The 4,975-nt window shown below is 42.5% G+C and overlaps 1 pseudogene; it reads right to left on the bottom strand.

Annotated features, from left to right (window-relative positions):
- Positions 1–2,582: 2,582 nt before the first annotated feature.
- LOC138394216 (large ribosomal subunit protein eL8 pseudogene) lies at positions 2,583–3,406 on the bottom strand (annotated as a pseudogene).
- Between the last annotated feature and the right edge of the window lie 1,569 nt (positions 3,407–4,975).

The raw sequence follows: 4,975 nt of genomic DNA, 5'->3' as shown, positions 1-4,975 counted from the left end.
GCAGGTTGTAGCCGGACACGTGGGGGCTTCCGTGGCTGCTGGGTGGGGTGCAGGGAGTGAGACTGCTTATGTGAGGGGCCTTATTGTACTTTTCTGATGTTTCAATGTGTTTCCTTGATGACTGGTGAAATTAAACGTCTTCCCATTTTTTATTGTCTATTTACATTTCCCCTTCTTAACCGACAGGTAATGTCTTCTGTTTCCCCAATATTTTTCTATTATAATTTTTGTGTTTAGATCTTTAAGTTATCTGCAGTTTATTTACATCCTTAATTTGAAGCATGGATCTAACTTTATTGAGATGTCTAAACAGTTATACCCAAATCTTCCACTTACGAACTTAAAATACCACATATTTTAAGTGACCAGTGGATTAAGTCGATAAAAGGTAGATTAAGTCATTCCTCACGTTAGTGCTAGAATGACTCTTGCACGTTTGTATAGCAGGTTGTGGCCAGTAGTAGTACAATGAAATCCATTAGTAGAGGAATGATTAGATCATGACATTTTAATGCTCTGATGGGTCTCCCTCTTCCCTTATGGGACTCGGTTGCTTGAGCTGTTTTGGTTCACCAGTAGGCCTGGACCTGAACACTGCAAGTCCTATTTGGAACTCAAGCTGGCCAGCAGTTCCAAGTCATCAGAGGGAATGCTGAATTGGTTTTGTCCCCAAGGCTGGCCATTTGCATTAGCAATTATTGTCAAATTGCTGCTAGCTCATTGTTTCTCCCTGACTTTGCTTGGGGTCGGACAGGAAAGTACTTCCGATGTTTCTGCCCTCGTGCATCCTGTGTGGTCGTGTCCCCATCCAGCTACTCTGTGGCTTTGCCCCACCCACCCTCATCAGGATGCCATACAGAGTACAGCATGTTCTTCTTGCTGCTGTGTTGGGGTGGCCCTCATCTTTGTCCCCTGGGCAGCTCTGCTTTCTCCCATTCAGTCCTCACTCTGATGGATGGTGATCAACTCTGATAACCTGGGAGCTTGCTGTATCAATTGGGATGTCTTTAACTCAGGAGCCCTGACCCACACCTCTCCTCAGTGTCACGCAGGAAGGATAGTGAGGCCTTACTGAGGATGAGGATGTATCTCTGGAGTAGTGTGGTCTGGAGTCAAATCAAGGAAAGGGCTGGACATGGTGGGTCACACTTCTAATCCCAGCACTTTGGGAGGCTGAGGAAGGAGGATCACTTGAGACCAGCCTGGGCAACATAGCAAGACCCCGCCTCTACAGGAAAAAAAAACTTAAAAATGAGCCAGTCATGGTGGCACACACCTGTCCCAGCTGCTTGCGAGACTGAGGCAGGAGGATTGCTTGAGCCCAGGAGTTCAAGGCTGTAGTGAGCTATGTTCAAGCCACTACACTTCAGTGTGGGTGACAGAGTGACACCCTGTCTCTTTAAAAAAAAAAAAAAAAAAAAAGGCGGGAGGCAGACATACAAGCCTAGGACAGCATTTTCAGAAACCTGGCTGTGAGGGAGAAGGACATGTGTGTATGTGTTGGGCAGGAGAAACATCCAATGCTGGTGGCCCAGCAGGGAGGGAGAGCTTTGTTTTTCAAGATACTTTTGTTGATCATGTCTAATCTCCCTCTAGATTGTAAGTACGTGCAGGCAGAGGTGTTGCGTGTTTTTATTCACTGTTGTAGCCTTAGCACCTGGAACAGTGCCTGGCACATCGTGGGCACCCAGATATTTATCGAATTAATGTTGAAGCATGTAGAGCAATTTTATTTTTATGCAAATTAATTCAGGACTTTGTTAATATAAAGCTTAGAAGCAGTTTATATGGTTACATGTCACTGTTTTAAGGCTGTCTTGGGTGCTGCTTCTCATGGTATTTCTAGACTTTACAGTTGACCCACTGACCCAGTTTGAGATATTTGTAGAATTTGATTAGCTCCCGTTCTGGAACTGATGTTATCCGTCTAGCTTGTAGGTCCTCACTGGATGGTAAATAGAAGTGTTGAGCAGCAGACCACCTGGACACCTGCGAAATGCCACGATGTCCCTAGTGCTGTTGACATTGGGCCAGTGTGGGCCAGTGGTGCTTTCTGGGTTGTATTTGAATAGTTCATACATCTGCCTAGTTGTTTAAGTCTGACCCACGGGAATATCAAAGAGGGTGTTCCTTACACTCCTGTGTTCCTCGTTCCTTACAGTATTAATGGTTACTTTGTGAGGATGCCCAGATAATGCTGTTTTCTTTATGTCCTGATAAACCCTGGCAAGTTGAAAACATTCTAAGTCAAAAATGCATTTTTGATTTACAGTCACTTTGCAATGGGTTTGTCCTGACGTATCCCGAGACATCATACGTTGAGGAGTGTACTCGATAATATCACTTTTGCACCATCATGAAGTCCAAAAATTATTAAGTCAAACCATTACAAGTTAGGATGATCTGTATTAAAATCTCCAAGTGTTAATTGTGGTTTTACCTATTTCTCCCTTCAGTTCTGTTTTTGTGTCGTGTATTCTGAAGCTCTTAGAGACATACATATTGTTGTATCATCTTAACGAATTGACTCTTTCTTTTATTTATTTATTTATTTATTTTTTTTTTTTGGAGGATGACTTTTATGTACAGGAGACAACAGTGTACATTTAGCCCAGTTTAGTGGCAAGTTCCTTAGCCTTTGCCTTCTCCAGCTTGGCAATGCGAGCCACAGATTTCGGACCCAGGACGTTGCCTCCCCAGTGATGATGGATCTCATCATATCTGTCGTTGTAGTTGGTCCTGATGGCTTCCACCAGCTTAGCCAGAGCTCCTTTGTCTTCCGAATTAACCTGCGTGAAAGCGACAGTGGTGCAGGTCTTCCTGTGGACCAGACGCCCCAGCCTGGCCTTCCCCTTGATAATGCAGTAAGGGACCCCCATCTTCCGACACAGCGCAGACAGGAAGACAACCAGCTCGATGGGATCCACGTCATGTGCAATCACCACCAGCTGAGCCTTCTTATTCTCCACCAAGGTGGTGACGGTATTGACCCCTGCTCAAAGGACAGGTGGTCTCTTAGTGGGGATATCCCCTTTGCCGGCAGCTTTCTTCTCAGCCCGGGCCAACAGTCACTGCTTCTTCTCTTGCTTCGTCTCTGGTCTGTACTTGTGGGCCAGCTTAAGCAGCTGAGTAGCTGTTTGGCAGTCCAAGGCCTGGGTGAACTGGTTAATGGCAGGAGGCACTTTCAGCCTTTTATAGAGGATAGCCCTTTGCCTCTGCAAACGGATATAGCGGGGCCATTTGACAAAGCGGGTGAGGTCCCTTTTGGGCTGGATGTCCTGTCCAATGCCACAGTTCTTTGGCCTCTTCTCGAACAGGGGGTTCACCACCTTCTTGGCCTCCTGCTTCTTCACCATGGCCAGGGCAGAGCCACCTTCTTGCCCTTGGCCTTCTTTCCCTTCGGCATGTTGGACAGCTGGAGCGGAAAGTGACTCTTTCTTTTATAAAGTGTCCTTCTTTATCTCTAGTAACATTACTTGTCCTAAAGTCATGCTTTGGTATTAATATAGTCACTTCAGTATTTTATGATTATTGTTTGGTGTAGCTTTTCTTAGCCTATTATTTTAAACTTATATATGTTTATTTTTAATGTGTATCTCTTACAAACAGTATAGTTGTATCTTGTTTTTTTAATCCAATATGACAATCTGATTTTTAATTCAAGTGTTTAGGCCATTTATATTTATATAAATATGGATATGGTTAAGTTTAAGTCCTTGCTTAATGTTATCGATAGGTTCTTGGAAACTCTGACTTTAAGTGAAAAGACATGTAACAAAACCAATTTTACCATAGACTAATAGATAGAAACAAGAGTTAAGTTCCTATGGCATATTTCTCACCACAAAAACATCACCAAACTTCTAAATAGACAAAGACCCAAGGCACTTCTAATACTAGACATTGAAATAAATGTGATCTATACATACATTTAAGAAAGATTAATAAAAACAAGTGAGATAATTATTTATCCAGTTTTTGGTGAATCAGTGAGTGGTGGCAGTCATAGTTACAGTGGACTCAAGGAATAAATGTTTGCAAAGCAGAACTTTAAGGAGCACCTTCTATCACCATGCAGTTCAAAAACAATAACAAGTATGGCAGGCTTGTTGAACAGTTTTATACCACATTGTTTATCATGCATTTGTATGATTCTACAAATTTTTCTTTTACAATAATTTGTATCCATTTATCTTTCAGCCTTATTCTAGTTCAGGGTCATTCGTGGCCGGAGCCTGTCCTGGCAGCTCATGGCACAAGGGAGGAACCTACCCTAGACAGGATGTGATTCCATTACTGAGTGTGCGCGCACACACACACACACACACACACTCATTCATACTGGGACAATCTAGACTTGCTAAACAACCTAATGTGCACATTTTGGGCGCGTGTAAGGAAACTGAATACAGAGAAAACCCATGCAGACATAGGGAGAACATGCCAACTCCACACAGACCGTGGCCCCAGGTGGGAGTTGATTTTTTTTTTCTCATCGACATTATAATGAAACAACATTGAATGGAATGACATTATTTGAGGACCTGCTGTCCCATAGTTTTCTATTTGTCTATATCTGTCTTCTTCCTTTTGGATTGAATTGTTTTGGTTTGTGTGTGAGGTGGGTTTTTTTGGTATTCCATTTCATCTCTTCTATTACGAACTTTACCATTGTGGTGTTTTGTTTTGTTTTTTAGTGCTTTCTCTATGCAATTTGCATAGAGAGTTCAATATGCAACTTTAACTTATGGTCTAAATAATAATATTCCTCTTCACATCTAACACAAAAAGTATATGGTAGTATACTTCCATTTCCTCTCATTCTATTTATCTGTTGCCATGTAACAGCCCACCCCAAAATTTAGTGTCTTAAAACAAGCACCACTTTATCATATCTCATGATTTTTTAGGTTAGGAACTTGTGCAGCGCTTAGCTGGTGATTCTTTTTATCCATGTGTCATCGATTGCAATCAG

Source organism: Eulemur rufifrons, chromosome 14 (genome assembly GCF_041146395.1).
Source record: "Eulemur rufifrons isolate Redbay chromosome 14, OSU_ERuf_1, whole genome shotgun sequence".
In the NCBI taxonomy this organism is placed as follows: Eukaryota; Metazoa; Chordata; class Mammalia; order Primates; family Lemuridae; genus Eulemur; species Eulemur rufifrons.
Note: the sequence above shows the minus strand (reverse complement) of the source record. Positions and strands in the feature narration are given on the sequence as shown.